Genomic DNA, 19,798 nt, shown 5'->3' on the forward strand with positions numbered 1-19,798 from the left:
GCACTTGTCATCTCCCGTCTGGATTACTGCAACTCGCTGTTGGCTGGGCTCCCTGCCTGTGCCATTAAACCCCTACAACTCATCCAGAACGCCGCAGCCCGTCTGGTGTTCAACCTTCCCAAGTTCTCTCACGTCACCCCGCTCCTCCGCTCTCTCCACTGGCTTCCAGTTGAAGCTCGCATCCGCTACAAGACCATGAGGCTTGCCTACGGAGCTGTGAGGGGAACGGCACCGCAGTACCTCCAGGCTCTGATCAGGCCCTACACCCAAGCAAGGGCACTGCGTTCATCCACCTCTGGCCTGCTCGCCTCCCTACCACTGAGGAAGTACAGTTCCCGCTCAGCCCAGTCAAAACTGTTCGCTGCTCTGGCCCCCCAATGGTGGAACAAACTCCCTCACGACGCCAGGACAGCAGAGTCAATCACCACCTTCCGGAGACACCTGAAACCCCACCTCTTCAAGGAATACCTAGGATAGGATAAGTAATCCTTCTCACCCCCCTTAATGATTTAGATGCACTATTGTAAAGTGGCTGTTCCACTGGATGTCAGAAGGTGAATTCACCAATTTGTAAGTCGCTCTGGATAAGAGCGTCTGCTAAATGACTTAAATGTAATGTAATGTAAAATTCTATCAAATACTTTCCAAGTGTATTTCCAAATACATTACAATATAAAAAAATATATCTGAATACTTACTTTAAATTTATGTGAAAGTAATTGAGATATTTGACATACTGTAGTATTTGAACCCAAGTCTGGTGTGTATACAGTATATCTCACCTGTGTACTAGCTGTGTGTTGCCCTGTTTGAGTTTAGACTTGAGGTCTCCATTAACCAGACTGTCATTCTCCAGCTCTGTCACCTTCTTCTCCAGGTAACTCACCTGAGGACAGACACATAGGTGCAGGTGAGACCAAAGAAACGGGACCCGATGCCTCCCGACTCAGCCAAGGAGTGGATTTGGGGTAAAGCCCTGTGATAGTCTAGTGTCCTGTCCAGGGGGTAAAGCCCTGTGATAGTCTAGTGTCCTGTCCAGGGGGTAGTCTAGTGTCCTGTCCAGGGGGTAGTCTAGTGTCCTGTCCAGGGGGTAGTCTAGTGTCCTGTCCAGGGGGTAAAGCCCTGTGATAGTCTAGTGTCCTGTCCAGGGGGTAGTCTAGTGTCCTGTCCAGGGGGTAGTCTAGTGTCCTGTCCAGGGGGTAGTCTAGTGTCCTGTCCAGGGGGTAGTCTAGTGTCCTGTCCAGGGGGTAGTCTAGTGTCCTGTCCAGGGGGTAGTCTAGTGTCCTGTCCAGGGGGTAAAGCACTGTGATAGTCTAGTGTCCTGTCCAGGGGGTAAAGCACTGTGATAGTCTAGTGTCCTGTCCAGGGGGTAAAGCCCTGTGATAGTCTAGTGTCCTGTCCAGGGGGTAGTCTAGTGTCCTGTCCAGGGGGTAGACTAGTGTCCTGTCCAGGGGGTAGTCTAGTGTCCTGTCCAGGGGGTAGTCTAGTGTCCTGTCCAGGGGGTAGTCTAGTGTCCTGTCCAGGGGGTAGACTAGTGTCCTGTCCAGGGGGTAGTCTAGTGTCCTGTCCAGGGGGTAGTCTAGTGTCCTGTCCAGGGGGTAGTCTAGTGTCCTGTCCAGGGGGTAGTCTAGTGTCCTGTCCAGGGGGTAGACTAGTGTCATGTCCAGGGGGTAGACTAGTGTCCTGTCCAGGGGGTAGTCTAGTGTCCTGTCCAGGGGGTAGACTAGTGTCCTGTCCAGGGGGTAGACTAGTGTCCTGTCCAGGGGGTAGTCTAGTGTCCTGTCCAGGGGGTAGTCTAGTGTCCTGTCCAGGGGGTAGTCTAGTGTCCTGTCCAGGGGGTAGTCTAGTGTCCTGTCCAGGGGGTAGACTAGTGTCCTGTCCAGAGGGTAGACTAGTGTCCTGTCCAGGGGGTAGTCTAGTGTCCTGTCCAGGGGGTAAAGCACTGTGATAGTCTAGTGTCTTGTCCAGGGGGTAGTCTAGTGTCCTGTCCAGGGGGTAGTCTAGTGTCCTGTCCAGGGGGTAGACTAGTGTCCTGTCCAGGGGGTAGTCTAGTGTCCTGTCCAGGGGGTAGTCTAGTGTCCTGTCCAGGGGGTAGTCTAGTGTCCTGTCCAGGGGGTAGTCTAGTGTCCTGTCCAGGGGGTAGTCTAGTGTCCTGTCCAGGGGGTAGACTAGTGTCCTGTCCAGGGGGTAGTCTAGTGTCCAGTCCAGGGGGTGGATTTGGCTGTTAGGCCTGAAATAAAACTCTTATATGATATGTTTGTAATTGTGGGATAATAATAAACACAGCAGTTTATTTACAGAGTAAAATGTATGTTTCGGGGGGTACGGTTCCTTGAGTGTGTGTCTGTACAGTGTGTGTTTACCTTCTCAGTAATGTCCACATCACAAGAGTCGATGGAGTCTCTGAACAGGTCCTCTGTGCTTCCCTGACTGCTGCTGAAAGCACTGTGGTTGTGTTGGAACAACTGACTGTAGAGGGGAGGAGGAGGAGGAGGAGGAGGAGGAGGAAGAGGAGGAGGAAGAGGAGGAGAGGAGGAGGAGGAGAGGAGAGGAGGAGGAAGAGAGGCGAGGAGGAGGAAGAGAGGAGAGGAGGAGGAGGAGAGGAGGAAGAGAGGAGAGGAGGAGGAAGAGGCGAGGAGGAGGAGGAGAGGAGGAGGAAGAGGCGAGGAGGAGGAGGAGAGGAGTGGAGAGGAGGAGAGGAGAGGAGGAAGAGAGGCGAGGAGGAGGAGGAGGAGGAAGAGAGGAGAGGAGGAGGAGGAGAGGAGGAGGAGGAGAGGAGGAGGAGGAGAGGAGGAAGAGAGGAGAGGCGAGGAGGAGGAAGAGAGGAGAGAAGGAAGAGAGGAGAGGAGGAGTAAGAGAGGAGAGGAGGAGGAAGAGAGGAGGTGGAAGAGAGGAGGTGGAAGAGAGGAGGTGGAAGAGAGGAGAGGGAAGGGAAGGAGGAGAGGGAAGAGAGGAGAGGGAAGGGAGGCGAGGAGGAAAATAGGAGAAAGAGAGTAGAAAGGCGAGGAAGAGGGGGAGGAGAGGAAAAAGATGAAGAGGTGGGTAATTAACTATTAACTTTGTGATTAATTTTTTACATAACATTTTTCCCAAAGTGTAAGAGGGAGATAAGAGACTAAAACAACTGAACAGCTGATCAATCAGTACAGTCCCTCCCTCTACCAGCCACCTGATCCATCAGTACAGTCCCTCCCTCTACCAGCCACCTGATCCATCAGTACAGTCCCTCCCTCTACCAGCCACCTGATCCATCAGTACAGTCCCTCTCCCTCCTACCTTTCTTTTGGGGCTGTAAAATGATGATCTCAGTAACTTACCGTCCAAAGGCAGTGCTGGATATCTTTCTGTTGGGGCTGTAAAAAGATAAACAGGAAAATCAGAAATGTTATTGTATAAGGTTGGTTTATAACACAGGGCATGGTATAGGGTTGGTTTATAACAGGGCATGGTATAGGGTTGGTTTATAACACAGGGCATGGTAAAGGGTTGGTTTATAACACAGGGCATGGTATAGGGTTGGTTTATAACACAGGGCATGGTATAGGGTTGGTTTATAACACAGGGCATGGTATAGGGTTGGTTTATAACACCACAGGGCATGGTATAGGGTTGGTTTATAACACCACAGGGCATGGTATAGGGTTGGTTTATAACACCACAGGGCATGGTATAGGGTTGGTTTATAACACCACAGGGCATGGTATAGGGTTGGTTTATAACAGGGCACGGTATAGGGTTGGTTTATAACACCACAGGGCATGGTATAGGGTTGGTTTATAACAGGGCATGGTATAGGGTTGGTTTATAACACAGGGCATGGTATAGGGTTGGTTTATAACAGGGCATGGTAAAGGGTTGGTTTATAACACAGGGCATAGTAAAGGGTTGGTTTATAACACAGGGCATGGTATAGGGTTAGTTTATAACACCACAGGGCATGGTATAGGGTTGGTTTATAACACAGGGCATGGTATAGGGTTGGTTTATAACACAGGGCATGGTATAGGGTTGGTTTATAACACAGGGCATGGTAAGGGTTGGTTTATAACACAGGGCATGGTATAGGGTTGGTTTATAACACAGGGCATGGTAGAGGGTTGGTTTATAACACAGGGCATGGTATAGGGTTGGTTTATAACACAGGGCATGGTATAGGGTTGGTTTATAACACAGGGCATGGTAAAGGGTTGGTTTATAACACAGGGCATGGTAAAGGGTTGGTTTATAACACAGGGCATGTTATAGGGTTGGTTTATAACACAGGGCATGGTATAGGGTTGGTTTATAACACAGGGCATGGTAAAGGGTTGGTTTATAACACAGGGCATGTTATAGGGTTGGTTTATAACACAGGGCATGGTATAGGGTTGGTTTATAACAGGGCATGGTAAAGGGTTGGTTTATAACACCACAGGGCATGGTATAGGGTTGGTTTATAACAGGGCATGGTAAAGGGTTGGTCTTATAGTAAGAACAGGGCTGAGTGGGACTGGGAGCCGAGGAAGAGCATGGACCAGGGTTAGGACAGGTTTAGAAGCCTGGCTGGTGAACGGGGTCAGGGTGGAGCAGGGTTAGGACAGGTTTAGAAGCCTGGCTGGTGAACGGGGTCAGGGTGGAGCAGGGTTAGGACAGGTTTAGAAGCCTGGCTGGTGAACGGGGTCAGGGTGGAGAAGGGTTAGGACAGGTTTAGAAGCCTGTCTGGTGAACGGGGTCAGGGTGGAGCAGGGTTAGGACAGGTTTAGAAGCCTGGCTGGTGAACGGGGTCAGGGTGGAGCAGGGTTAGGACAGGTTTAGAAGCCTGGCTGGAGAACGGGGTCAAGGTCGGTAGTTAGGTCAGTGCCAGGCAGGGATTAGTGAGGTAGATTAGATAACAAGAGGAAGGCTGTGGTGACATCAGGGAGAACCACGCTATTTATAGATCACCTGAGTAATGTCCTGGGCTGTCCTGGGCTAGGATCCTATTAGAACCTGACCTGCTTTTACATAACACACACACACAGCCTGCCAGGCATGAACGCCCTGAGACACAGATGTCTCACACACACTGACACACACACACTCCCTGAGACACACATCAGCTTTACACTCATTACTGTGTTATATCATCCTCAAGTAAAATACATGGGGTGTGTGTGTGTGTGTGTGTGGTAACCATAGCTAAACTAACCAGCATCTTAAGAGAGTCTCACACCTCCATCACATCTCAAATGGAGTGTAACCATAGAAACACAACACACAGAACAGAGAGAGACATCCCATCTAGCCTGACCTCTACCTGGTCGTCAACAACATGGTGTGACTGTGGTACAAATGGCACCCTATTCCCTACAGAGCCCTAATGACGTGGTCTGAAGTAGTGCACTATACAGAGCCCTATGGGCCTGGTCTAAAGTAGTGCACTGTACAGAGCCCTATGGGCCTGGTCTAAAGTAGTGCACTATACAGAGCCCTATGCGCCTGGTCTAAAGTAGTGCACTATACAGAGCCCTATGGGCCTGGTCTAAAGTAGTGCACTATACAGAGCCCTATGGGCCTGGTCTAAAGTAGTGCACTATACAGAACCCTATGGGCCTGGTCTAAAGTAGTGCACTATACAGAGCCCTATGGGCCTGGTCTGAAGTAGTGCACTATACAGAGCCCTATGGGCCTGGTCTAAAGTAGTGCACTATACAGAGCCCTATGGGCCTGGTCTAAAGTAGTGCACTATACAGAACCCTATGGGCCTGGTCTAAAGTAGTGAGCTATACAGAGCCCTATACGCCTGGTCTAAAGTAGTGCACTATTCAGGGAATAGGATGCAGTGATTGAACCAGTGATTCAAGAGAGCATGACGGACAGTTGCCATGGTGAACAAAACAATATAATATAAGGGAGATGTGAAGTAGACTCTGGTCCATACAGCAATCCTGCCGTGGTGAACGGGGTCAGGGTGGAGCAGGGTTAGGACAGGTTTAGAAGCCTGGCTGGTGAACGGGGTCAGGGTGGAGCAATGGTTAGGACAGGTTTAGAAGCCTGGCTGGTGAACGGGGTCAGGGTGGAGCAGGGTTAGGACAGGTTTAGAAGCCTGGCTGGTGAACGGGGTCAGGGTGGAGCAGTGTCAGGACAGGTATAGAAGCCTGGCTGGTGAACAGGGTCAGGGTGGAGCAGGGTTAGGACAGGTTTAGAAGCCTGGCTGGTGAACGGGGTCAGTGTGGAGCAATGGTTAGGACAGGTTTAGAAGCCTGGCTGGTGAACGGGGTCAGGGTGGAGCAGGGTTAGGACAGGTTTAGAAGCCTGGCTGGTGAACAGGGTCAGCGTGGAGCAGGGTTAGGACAGGTTTAGAAGCCTGGCTGGTGAACGGGGTCAGGGTGGAGCAGGGTCAGGACAGGTTTAGAAGCCTGGCTGGTGAACGGGGTCAGGGTGGAACAGGGTTAGGACAGGTTTAGAAGCCTGGCTGGTGAACGGGGTCAGGGTGGAGCAGGGTTAGGACAGGTTTAGAAGCCTGGCTGGTGAAAGGGGTTAAGACAGGTTTAGAAGCCTGGCTGGTGAATGGGGTCAGGGTGGAGCAGGGTTAGGACAGGTTTAGGAGCCTGGCTGGGGAACGGGGTTAGGACAGGTTTAGAAGCCTGGCTGGAGAACGGGGTAGGTTTGAGCAGGGTTAGGACAGGTTTAGAAGCCTGGCTGGTGAACTGGGTCAGGGTGGAGCAATGATTAGGACAGGTTTAGAAGCCTGGCTGGTGAACGGGGTCAGGGTGGAGCAGGGTTAGGACAGGTTTAGAAGCCTGGCTGGTGAACTGGGTCAGGGTGGGCCAGGGTTCGGACAGGTTTAGAAGCCTGGCTGGTGAACGGGGTCAGGGTGGAGCAATGATTAGGACAGGTTTAGAAGCCTGGCTGGTGAACGGGGTCAGGGTGGAGCAGGGTTAGGACAGGTTTAGAAGCCTGGCTGGTGAACGGGGTCAGGGTGGAGCAATGATTAGGACAGGTTTAGAAGCCTGGCTGGTGAACGGGGTCAGGGTGGAGCAGGGTTAGGACAGGTTTAGAAGCCTGGCTGGTGAACTGGGTCAGGGTGGGCCAGGGTTCGGACAGGTTTAGAAGCCTGGCTGGTGAAAGGGGTCAGGGTGGAGCAATGATTAGGACAGGTTTAGAAGCCTGGCTGGTGAACGGGGTCAGGGTGGAGCAGGGTTAGGACAGGTTTAGAAGCCTGGCTGGTGAACGGGGTCAGGGTGGAGCAGGGTTAGGACAGGTTTAGAAGCCTGGCTGGTGAACGGGGTCAGGGTGGAGCAATGATTAGGACAGGTTTAGAAGCCTGGCTGGTGAACGGGGTCAGGGTGGAGCAGGGTTAGGACAGGTTTAGAAGCCTGGCTGGTGAACGGGGTCAGGGTTGGCCAGGGTTCGGACAGGTTTAAAATACTTGACTGAAGTATCCTAGCGACACCAACCACTGTGTTAAGTAATGGTGCCATCTAAACTACCCAACACTAACCATGGCGATAAAATGGCATATATTCTATCAATTGTATTTCTATGGCCACTATGTCCACTTCTATGTCTATTTCCACTTCTATGTCCACTTCTATGTCCACTTCTATGTCCACTTCTATGTCCACAATGCCCATTTCTCAGGCCAATAACACCTGAACCATAGAGACTGCAGTAACAGACCACAGCATTGGGGGAACACCAAGCCTTCACTGAAAGCCCTCATCCCTCCCCAGAATACACTGCAGATGACATCCTACCCCCCCCCCTCCTTTCCCTTCTGCCCAACTTAACCCAGCCTGTGTCTAACTGGGATGCAGTTGCTATGGTAACACCTCTGCCCATAACAAATATCATTGCCAAGAAAAGGAGGGAAGAAGACAGACAGACAGACAGACAGAGAGAGAGAGAGAAGAGATCTGCTTGATCGTAAACACCACTGGCAGTGAGAGCTAATCTGTACTGTTGCATGATATGGTACTGTAGGTATCCACTACAAAGAGACTGTGTGTGTGTGTGTGTGGGGGGGGGGGGGGGGGGGGGGGCATCCACTCCAATGAAAATGACTTCCTGAATAGGCTCGTACTATGATGGGAGATTCACTAGAGAACAGCAATGTTTTCTCATTTATTACAAGGACAGAGAGAGAGGTGGTTTGAAGCAGAATGTACACTACCGTTCAAAAGTTTGGGGTCACGTCAAAATGTCCTTGTTCTCCCATGAAAACATACATGAAACGAAATGAGTTGTAAAATCAATAGGAAATATGAGTCAAGACGTTGACAAAGGTTAAAAAATATATATATTTTTAATGGAAATAATAATTGTGTTCTTCAAAATTTGCTTTCATCAAAGAATCCTCCATTTACAGCGATTACAGCCTTGCAGACCTTTGGCAGTCTAGTTGTCAATGTGTTGAGGTAATCTGAAGAGATTTCACCCCATGCTTCCTGAAGCTCCTCCCACCAGTTGGATTGGCTTGATGGGCACTTCTTACATACCATGCGGTCAAGCTGCTCCCACAACAGCTCAATAGGGTTGAGATCCGGTGACTGTACTGGCCACTCCATTATAGACAGAACACCAGCTGACTGCTTCTTCCCTGAATAGTTCTGGCATAGTTTGGAGCTGTGCTTTGGGTCATTGTCTTGTTGTAGGAGGAAATTGGCTCCAATTAAGTATCGTCCACAGGGTGTGACATGGTGTTGCAAAATGGAGTGATAGCCTTCCTTCTTCAAGATCCCTTTTACCCTGTACAAACCTCCCACTTTACCACCACCAAAGCACCCCCCAGATCATCACATTGCCTCCACCATGCTTGACAGATGGCGTCAAGCACTCCTCCAGCATCTTTTCAGTTTTTCTGCGTCTCACGAATTTTCTTCTTTGTGATCCGAACACCTCAAACTTAGATTCGTCTGTCCATAATCCTTTTTTCCAATCTTCCTCTGTCCAGTGTCTGTGTTCTTTTGCCCATCTTAATCTTTTCTTATTATTGGCCAGTCTGAGATATGGCTTTTTCTCTGCAACTCTGCCGAGAAGGCCAGCATCCCGGAGTCGCCTCTTCACTGTTGACGTTGAGACTGGTGTTTTGCGGGTACTATTTACTGAAGCTGCCAGTTGAGGACTTGTGAGGCGTCTGTCTCTCAAACTAGACACTCTAATGTACTTGTCCTCTTACTCAGTTGTGCACCGGGGCCTCCCACTCCTCTTTCTATTCTGGTGAGAGCCAGTTTGCGCTGTTCTGGGAAGGGAGTAGAACACAGCGTTGTACGAGATGACAATTACTCGCATGGAAAAGCCTTTAATTTCCCGGAACAAGAATAGACTGATGAGTTTGTTTTTGGCCATTTTGAGGTTGTAAATCGAACCAACAAATGCTGATGTTCCAGATACTCAACTCGTCTGAAGGCCAGTTTTATTGCTTCTATAAATTAGGACAACAGATTTCAGCTGTGCTAACATAATTGCAAAAGGGTTTTCTAATGATCAATTAGCCTTTTAAAATGATAAACTTGGATGAGCGAACACAAGGTGCCATTGGAACACAGGAGTGATGGTTGCTGATAAATGGGCCTCTGTATATTCCATAAAAACATTTATTTTTTTAAATCTGCCGTTTCCAGCTACAATAGTCATTTACAACATTAACAATGTCTACACTGTATTTCTGATCAATTTGATGTTATTTTAATGGACAATTTAAAAAAACTTTTATTTCAAAAACAAGGACATTTCTAAGTGACCCGCAACTTTTGAAAGGTAGCGTATGTGTGTGCCCGGCGTGCTTGTGTGTGTGTGTGTGCACATTTGAATGTGTGTGTGTGTGTATGTGTGTTACCTGTTGGCTCTGAGGTTGTTGAGCCTGGCCTCCAGGTCGTTGAGCAGGTTAACCTTCTTATAGCACTGAGAACAATAGACATCCAACACATCACTGTTGTACAGGTGACACATCTTCAGAGGGGTCTGACCAGCACTACAGAGACAGAGGGAGGGGGGGGGGAGGGAGGGAGGGAGGGAGGGAGGGAGGGAGAAGGGGGGAGGGAGGGAGGGAGGGGGGGGGGGAGAGAGAGAAGGGGGAGGGGGAGGGAGGGAGGGAGGGAGGAGAGAGAGAAGGGGGAAGGAGGGAGGGGGAGGGAGGGAGGGAGGGAGGGAGGGAGGGAGGGAGGGAGGGAGGGAGGGAGGGAGGGAGGGAGGGAGGGAGGGAGGGAGGGAGGGAGGGAGGGGGGGGGAGGGAGGGGGGGGAGGGAGAGAGAGAGAAGGGGGAGGGGGAGGGAGGGAGGGAGGGGGAGAGAGAGAGAAGGGGGAAGGAGGGAGGGAGGGAGGGAGGGAGGGAGGGAGGGAGGGAGGGAGGGAGGGAGGGAGGGAGGGAGGGAGGGAGGGAGGGAGGGAGGGAGAGACAGAGAGAGAGAGAGAGAGAGACAAGGAGGGAGAGAGAGAGAAAGAGACAGAGAGAGAGAGAGACAGAGAGACAGAGAGAGAGAGAGAGAGAGAGAGAGAGACAAGGAGGGAGAGAGAGAGAAAGAGACAGAGAGAGAGAGAAAGAGAGAGAGAGAGAGAGAGACAGAGACAGAGACAGAGAGAGAGAGAGACAAGGAGGGAGAGAGAGAGAAAGAGACAGAGAGAGACAGAGAGACAGAGAGAGAGAGAGAGAGACAAGGAGGGAGAGAGAGAGAAAGAGACAGAGAGAGACAGAGACAGAGACAGAGACAGAGACAGAGAGAGAGAGAGAGAGAGAGAGAGAGAGAGAGAGACAAGGAGGGAGAGAGAGAGAAAGAGACAGAGAGAGAGAGAGACAGAGAGACAGAGAGAGAGAGAGAGAGAGAGAGAGACAAGGAGGGAGAGAGAGAGAAAGAGACAGAGAGAGACAAGGAGGGAGAGAGAGACTATAATTACACACAGTGCTTTGTATCTGTCAATAGAACAGAGCAAAAGGTTTCCTCCCTGTTACACATGAGTGGCTGAAAGGTGAAGAGTGTGTGTTGGTGCAGCATGTAAAGGGCAGTGTGTGTCAGTCATTGGGGGCCAACTGTCATCGATGAATGTCCTGTACGCTGTGCGAGTTCCCTCTATGTGCCACTAACCTGGAGGGCAGGGAGGAGCCGAGGTCCGAGAAGCCGTTGGTGCGAGCGTCATCGTCGGGGCAAGGGCTGCTGGGAGTGTAGTCCACGTCCTCCCCCTCTCCGTAGTCCTCAAACTGTTCCTCCCCCGAGAAGACGGACGCAGAAGCCGAGCCAATCAGCTGGCCAGAACTTCAGCCAATCAGAACACAAAGAACACGAGTCAACGTATGAATCAGTATGGGCCCCCCTCCCGAACAGTCCCGGACTCCCCATCTCCAGGCCCCTCAAATTCTCACCTGAACCTGGAAGACATTTTTACTGTTTTTGTTCATAACTCCACTCTAATCAGGGACAGATTTAGACCTGGGACACCAGGTGGGTGATTCCCCTCTAATCAGGGACTGATTTAGACCTGAGACACCAGGTGGGTGATTCCCCTCTAATCAGGGACTGATTTAGACCTGGGACACCAGGTGGGTGATTCCCCTCTAATTAGGGACTGATTTAGACCTGGGACACCAGGTGGGTGATTCCCCTCTAATCAGGGACTGATTTAGACCTGGGACACCAGGTGGGTGATTCCCCTCTAATCAGGGACTGATTTAGACCTGGGACACCAGGTGGGTGATTCCCCTCTGATCAGGGACTGATTTAGACCTGGGACACCAGGTGGGTGATTCCCCTCTAATCAGGGACTGATTTAGACCTGGGACACCAGGTGGGTGATTCCCCTCTAATCAGGGACTGATTTAGACCTGGGACACCAGGTGGGTGATTCCCCTCTAATCAGGGACTGATTTAGACCTGGGACACCAGGTGGGTGATTCCCCTCTGATCAGGGACTGATTTAGACCTGGGACACCAGGTGGGTGATTCCCCTCTAATTAGGGACTGATTTAGACCTGGGACACCAGGTGGGTGATTCCCCCCTAATTAGGGACTGATTTAGACCTGGGACACCAGGTGGGTGATGTTAACTATCAGGTAGAACAGAAAACCAGCAGGACTCTGGAACTTGTTGAATAAGATTTGAATACTCCTTCCCGAGAAACTCAGAACGTCCGAAAACACTGTCTGGAGTATAGGAATATGGAGCCAATTCCACCTAGCCTATCAGAGGGCCCATTCCACCCAGCCTATCAGAGGGCCCATTCCACCCAGCCTATCAGAGGGCCCATTCCACCTAGCCTATCAGAGGGCCCATTCCACCTAGCCTATCAGAGGGCCCATTCCACCTAGCCTATCAGAGGGCCCATTCCACCTAGCCTATCAGAGGGCCCATTCCACCTAGCACCTAGCCTACCAGAGGGCCCATGACACCTAGCCTATCAGAGGGCCCATTCCACCTAGCCTATCAGAGGGCCCATTCCACCTAGCCTATCAGAGGGCCCATTCCACCTAGCCTATCAGAGGGCCCATTCCACCTAGCCTATCAGAGGGCCCATTCCACCTAGCCTATCAGAGGGCCCATTCCACCTAGCCTATCAGAGGGCCCATTCCACCTAGCCTATCAGAGGGCCCATTCCACCTAGCCTATCAGAGGGCCCATTCCACCTAGCCTATCAGAGGGCCCATTCCACCTAGCCTATCAGAGGGCCCATTCCACCTAGCCTATCAGAGGGCCCATTCCACCTAGCCTATCAGAGGGCCCATTCCACCTAGCCTATCAGAGGGCCCATTCCACCTAGCCTATCAGAGGGCCCATTCCACCTAGCCTATCAGAGGGCCCATTCCACCAAGCCTATCAGAGGGCCCATTCCACCAAGCCTATCAGAGGGCCCATTCCACCAAGCCTATCAGAGGGCCCATTCCACCTAGCCTATCAGAGGGCCCATTCCACCAAGCCTATCAGAGGGCCCATTCCACCTAGCCTATCAGAGGGCCCATTCCACCTAGCCTATCAGAGGGCCCATTCCACCTAGCCTATCAGAGGGCCCATTCCACCTAGCCTATCAGAGGGCCCATTCCACCTAGCACCTAGCCTATCAGAGGGCCCATGACACCTAGCCTATCAGAGGGCCCATTCCACCTAGCCTATCAGAGGGCCCATTCCACCTAGCCTATCAGAGGGCCCATTCCACCTAGCCTATCAGAGGGCCCATTCCACCTAGCCTATCAGAGGGCCCATTCCACCTAGCCTATCAGAGGGCCCATTCCACCTAGCCTATCAGAGGGCCCATTCCACCAAGCCTATCAGAGGGCCCATTCCACCAAGCCTATCAGAGGGCCCATTCCACCAAGCCTATCAGAGGGCCCATTCCACCTAGCCTATCAGAGGGCCCATTCCACCCAGCCTATCAGAGGGCCCATTCCACCAAGCCTATCAGAGGGCCCATTCCACCTAGCCTATCAGAGGGCCCATTCCACCTAGCCTATCAGAGGGCCCATTCCACCTAGCCTATCAGAGGGCCCATTCCACCTAGCCTATCATTTACATTACATTTACATTTAAGTCATTTGGCAGACGCTCTTATCCAGAGCGACTTACAAATTGGTGAATTCACCTTATGACATCCAGTGGAACAGCCACTTTACAATAGTGCATCTAAATCATTTAAGGGGGGGGGGGGGTGAGAAGGATTACTTTATCCTATCCTAGGTATTCAGAGGGCCCATTCCACCTAGCCTATCAGAGGGCCCATTCCACCTAGCCTATCAGAGGGCCCATTCCACCTAGCCTATCAGAGGGCCCATTCCACCTAGCCTATCAGAGGGCCCATTCCACCTAGCCTATCAGAGGGCCCATTCCACCTAGCCTATCAGAGGGCCCATTCCACCTAGCCTATCAGAGGGCCCATTCCACCTAGCCTATCAGAAGGCCCATTCCACCTAGCCTATCAGAGGGCCCATTCCACCTAGCCTATCAGAGGGCCCATTCCACCCAGCCTATCAGAGGGCCCATTCCACCTAGCCTATCAGAGGGCCAATTACACCTAGCCTATCAGAGGGCCAATTACACCTAGCATATCAGAGGGCCCATGACACCTAGCCTATCAGAGGGCCCATTCCACCCAGCCTATCAGAGGGCCCATTCCACCTAGCCTATCAGAGGGCCCATTCCACCTAGCCTATCAGAGGGCCCATTCCACCTAGCCTATCAGAGGGCCCATTACACCTAGCCTATCAGAGGGCCCATTACACCAAGCCTATCAGAGGGCCAATACAAGAAGTGCTTAGATGCTACTACAGCCATGGTCAGATAGATGCTACTACAGCCATGGTCAGATAGATGCTACTACAGCCATGGTCAGATAGATGCTACTACAGCCCTGGTCAGATAGATGCTACTACAGCCATGGTCAGATAGATGCTACTACAGCCATGGTCAGATAGATGCTACTACAGCCATGGTCAGATAGATGCTACTACAGCCATGGTCAGATAGATGCTACTACAGCCATGGTCAGATACAGCCATGGTCAGATAGATGCTACTACAGCCATGGTCAGATAGATGGTGGCAAAAATCTGATTGAAAATCAATAACCGGTATAATCTGTGACATCATAACGTCACACTTACTTGTTGAACAGTCCACCTAACCCCTCCTCCTTCTCGTTGCTCCGCCCCCCGTCAGAGGTGTCAGAGCCCAACCCGCTCTCATTGGTGCTGTCCATGTCACAACACTCCCCCTGCTCCACACTGCAGTCTGGGTATGGACGGGTACACATGATGATGGGAGGGCCCAGTCGGGCCTCGCCGTTCTGGAGCGAGAGAGAGGGGGGAGAGGGAGCATAGGGGGAGGGGGGGAGAAAGGGAGGGGTAGGGGGAGAGAGAGAGGAGAGAGAGGGGTAGGGGGAAGGAGAGGGGGGGAGAGGGGGAGGGGGAGAGAGAGGGGGAGAGGGAGCATAGGGGGAGGGGGAGAGAGGGAGGGGTAGGGGAGAGAGGGGGAGAGCAAGCATAGGGGGAGGGGGAGAGAGAGAGGGGGGAGAGAGAGCATAGAGAGGGGGGAGAGAGAGCATAGGGGGAGGGGGAGGAGGAGAGAGGGGGAGGAGGGAGAGAGAGGGGGAGGAGGGAGAGAGAGGGGGAGAGGGAGCATAGGGGGTAGGGGAGAGAGAGAGGGGGAGAGGTAGGGGGAGAGAGAGGGAGAGAGGTAGGGGGAGAGAGGGAGAGAGGTAGGGGGAGAGAGAAGGAGGGATAGGGGGAGAGAGAAGGAGGGATAGGGGGAGAGAGAAGGAGGGATAGGGGGAGAGAGAGAGGGAGAGAGGTAGGGAGAGGGAGAGAGGTAGGGAGAGGGATAGGGGGAGAGAGGGAGAGAGGGAGAGAGAGAGGGAGAGAGGTAGGGGAGAGAGAGGGAGGGATAGGGGGAGAGAGAAGGAGGGATAGGGGGAGAGAGAAGGAGGGATAGGGGGAGAGAGAAGGAGGGATAGGGGGAGAGAGAAGGAGGGATAGGGGGAGGGATAGGGGGAGAGAGGGGGAGGGGGAGAGAGAGGGAGGGAGGGGTAGGGGGAGTAGAGGGAGGGGTAGGGGGAGAGAGAGGGAGGGGTAGGGGGAGAGAGAAGGAGGGATAGGGGGAGGGATAGGGGGAGAGAGAAGGAGGGATAGGGGGAGAGAGAAGGAGGGATAGGGGGGAGGGATAGGGGGAGAGAGGGGGAGGGGGAGAGAGAGGGAGGGAGGGGTAGGGGGAGTAGAGGGAGGGGTAGGGGAGAGAGAGGGAGGGGTAGGGGGAGAGAGAGAGGGAGAGAGGTAGGGGGAGAGAGGGAGGGGTAGGGGGGAGAGAGGGAGGGGTAGGGGGGAGAGAGGGAGGGGGAGGTAGGGAGAGGACATTAGTCAACCATCACCGTTATTCAACTCAACATGCTGGAGACAGAAAACAGTGTTTCATCTACGTTGTTGTCTTGGCGGAGCACTTGGCCAACTTCCAGACCCTGAACAATGAAACATTTAACACCCATCATCTCATACCCACAGCTAAGAGCACCCTCAGTGAACCAGCACATTCAATTCAATACAACCCAGACACTCCCTCCCCCTCCTCCCCTCCCCCCCTCCCCCCATCCCTCCTCCTCTCCCTTCCCTCTCTCTGAAGGATATCTACAGCAGCTTTAGTAAACCTGTGATTTAATGATCGCTCGTTAGTCTTCTCCACGTCTGTCTGACAGACTAACAACATCACGTCCTCATCATGACCTTTAAAAGGGGATTTATGTGTAGACTAGTTACTGTGTTGATTATCTGGCCTGTAACAGTCTCTCTAGGGGCTGGTAATGTCTGTGTTGATTATCTGACCTGTAACAGTCTCTCTAGGGGCTGGTAATGTCTGTGTTGATTATCTGTCCTGTAACAGTCTCTCTAGGGGCTGGTAATGTCTGTGTTGATTATCTGGCCTGTAACAGTCTCTCTAGGGGCTGGTAATGTCTGTGTTGATTATCTGTCCTGTAACAGTCTCTCTAGGGGCTGGTAATGTCTGTGTTGATTATCTGACCTGTAACAGTCTCTCTAGGGGCTGGTAATGTCTGTGTTGATTATCTGACCTGTAACAGTCTCTCTAGGGGCTGGTAATGTCTGTGTTGATTATCTGACCTGTAACAGTCTCTCTAGGGGCTGGTAATGTCTGTGTTGATTATCTGACCTGTAACAGTCTCTCTAGGGGCTGGTAATGTCTGTGTTGATTATCTGACCTGAAACAGTCTCTCTAGGGGCTGGTAATGTCTGTGTTGATTATCTGTCCTGTAACAGTCTCTCTAGGGGCTGGTAATGTCTGTGTTGATTATCTGACCTGAAACAGTCTCTCTAGGGGCTGGTAATGTCTGTGTTGATTATCTGACCTGAAACAGTCTCTCTAGGGGCTGGTAATGTCTGTGTTGATTATCTGACCTGTAACAGTCTCTCTAGGGGCTGGTAATGTCTGTGTTGATTATCTGTCCTGTAACAGTCTCTCTAGGGGCTGGTAATGTCTGTGTTGATTATCTGACCTGTAACAGTCTCTCTAGGGGCTGGTAATGTCTGTGTTGATTATCTGTCCTGTAACAGTCTCTCTAGGGGCTGGTAATGTCTGTGTTGATTATCTGACCTGTAACAGTCTCTCTAGGGGCTGGTAATGTCTGTGTTGATTATCTGTCCTGTAACAGTCTCTCTAGGGGCTGGTAATGTCTGCGTTGATTATCTGACCTGTAACAGTCTCTCTAGGGGCTGGTAATGTCTGTGTTGATTATCTGACCTGAAACAGTCTCTCTAGGGGCTGGTAATGTCTGTGTTGATTATCTGACCTGTAACAGTCTCTCTAGGGGCTGGTAATGTCTGTGTTGATTATCTGTCCTGTAACAGTCTCTCTAGGGGCTGGTAATGTCTGTGTTGATTATCTGACCTGTAACAGTCTCTCTAGGGGCTGGTAATGTCTGTGTTGATTATCTGTCCTGTAACAGTCTCTCTAGGGGCTGGTAATGTCTGTGTTGATTATCTGACCTGAAACAGTCTCTCTAGGGGCTGGTAATGTCTGTGTTGATTATCTGACCTGTAACAGTCTCTCTAGGGGCTGGTAATGTCTGTGTTGATTATCTGTCCTGTAACAGTCTCTCTAGGGGCTGGTAATGTCTGTGTTGATTATCTGACCTGAAACAGTCTCTCTAGGGACTGGTAATGTCTGTGTTGATTATCTGTCCTGAAACAGTCTCTCTAGGGGCTGGTAATGTCTGTGTTGATTATCTGACCTGTAACAGTCTCTCTAGGGGCTGGTAATGTCTGTGTTGATTATCTGTCCTGTAACAGTCTCTCTAGGGGCTGGTAATGTCTGTGTTGATTATCTGACCTGTAACAGTCTCTCTAGGGGCTGGTAATGTCTGTGTTGATTATCTGTCCTGTAACAGTCTCTCTAGGGGCTGGTAATGTCTGCGTTGATTATCTGACCTGAAACAGTCTCTCTAGGGGCTGGTAATGTCTGTGTTGATTATCTGACCTGTAACAGTCTCTCTAGGGGCTGGTAATGTCTGTGTTGATTATCTGTCCTGTAACAGTCTCTCTAGGGGCTGGTAATGTCTTGTTCATTATCTGACCTGAAACAGTCTCTCTAGGGGCTGGTAATGTCTGTGTTGATTATCTGTCCTGAAACAGTCTCTCTAGGGGCTGGTAATGTCTGTGTTGATTATCTGACCTCTCTCTCTGTAATCGTTAAGGACTGGGGAGTGTTTCGGGACTAAAATAAACAGAATGGAGGTAAGCACAGGCATAATCCTAGAGGAAAACCTGGTTCAGGTCTGCTTTCCACCAGACACTGGGAGATGAATTCCCCTTTCAGCAGGACAATAATAACATATAACACAAGGCCAAATATTCACTGGAGTTTTGACTTCAATCTTCTTGAAAATCTATGGCAAGACATTAAAATGGTTATCTAGTATTGATCAACAACCATTTTGAAAAGAGCTTGAAGAATTTTGAAAAGAACAATGGGCATATGTTGCACAATTCATGTGTGGAAAGGGAGTTTTTCCTAGGTTTTGGCCTTTCTAGAGAGTTTTTCCTAGCCACCGTGCTTCTACACCTGCATTGCTTGCTGTTTGGGGTTTTAGGCTGGGTTTCTGTACAGCACTTTGAGATATCAGCTGATGTACGAAGGGCTATATAAATACATTTGATTTGATTTGGAAAGCTGTTAAGAGACTCACCCAGAAAGACTCACAGCTGTAATCACTGCCAAAGGTGCTTCTACAAAGTACTGACTCAGGGGTGTGAATACTTACGTAAATTAGATATTTCTGTATTTATTTTTTAATAAATTCGCTAAAATGTCTAAAAACATGTTCACTTTGTCATTATGGGATATTGGGATGTCATTATGGGGTATTGTGATGTCATTATGGGATATTGTGATGTCATTATGGGGTATTGTGATGTCATTATGGGGTATTGTGATGTCATTATGGGGTATTGTGATGTCATTATGGGGTATTGTGATGTCATTATGGGGTATTGTGATGTCATTATGGGATATTGTGATGTCATTATGGGGTATTGTGATGTCATTATGGGATATTGTGATGTCATTATGGGATATTGTGTTGTCATTATGGGATATTGTGATGTCATTATGGGATATTGTGATGTCATTATGGGATATTGTGATGTCATTATGGGATATTGTGATGTCATTATGGGATATTGTGATGTCATTATGGGGTATTGTGTGCAGATGGGTGAAAAAACAACAACAATTTAATCCATTTTGAAATCATGCTGTAACAACAAAAGGTGGAATAAGTCAAAGGGTATGAATGCTTCCGAAGGCCCTGTATCCATGTGTGCATTAAGTTATTATTATTTCTAATTGTGGCAGGTGTGGTCCTCCATAAACTACATGACATAAATGCATAATGAGGAGACATGAAGGGCATTTTAGAGTTCAGGAGTAGAGAACATTGGGTAGTGACTGGACCACTGGCCTAGATCTGTTTGCTCCTGTTCAGGAGTAGAGAACATTGGGTAGTGACTGGACCACTGGCCTAGATCTGTTTGCTCCTGTTCAGGAGTAGAGAACATTGGGTAGTGACTGGACCACTGGCCTAGATCTGTTTGCTCCTGTTCAGGAGTAGAGAACATTGGGTAGTGACTGGACCACTGGCCTAGATCTGTTTGCTTCTGTTCAGGAGTAGAGAACATTGGGTAGTGACTGGACCACTGGCCTAGATCTGTTTGCTCCTGTTCAGGAGTAGAGAACATTGGGTAGTGACTGGACCACTGGCCTAGATCTGTTTGCTTCTGTTCAGGAGTAGAGAACATTGGGTAGTGACTGGACCACTGGCCTAGATCTGTTTGCTCCTGTTCAGGAGTAGAGAACATTGG

General features: G+C 50.5%; 1 pseudogene; it reads right to left on the reverse strand.

The window, feature by feature from the left end:
* The window catches only part of LOC135536690 (rab11 family-interacting protein 4A-like), a 191,199-nt pseudogene that overhangs the window by 8,627 nt on the left and 162,774 nt on the right, over positions 1-19,798 (reverse strand).

The sequence above is a fragment of the Oncorhynchus masou genome, unplaced genomic scaffold, assembly GCF_036934945.1.
Source record: "Oncorhynchus masou masou isolate Uvic2021 unplaced genomic scaffold, UVic_Omas_1.1 unplaced_scaffold_651, whole genome shotgun sequence".
Lineage (NCBI taxonomy): Eukaryota > Metazoa > Chordata > Actinopteri > Salmoniformes > Salmonidae > Oncorhynchus > Oncorhynchus masou.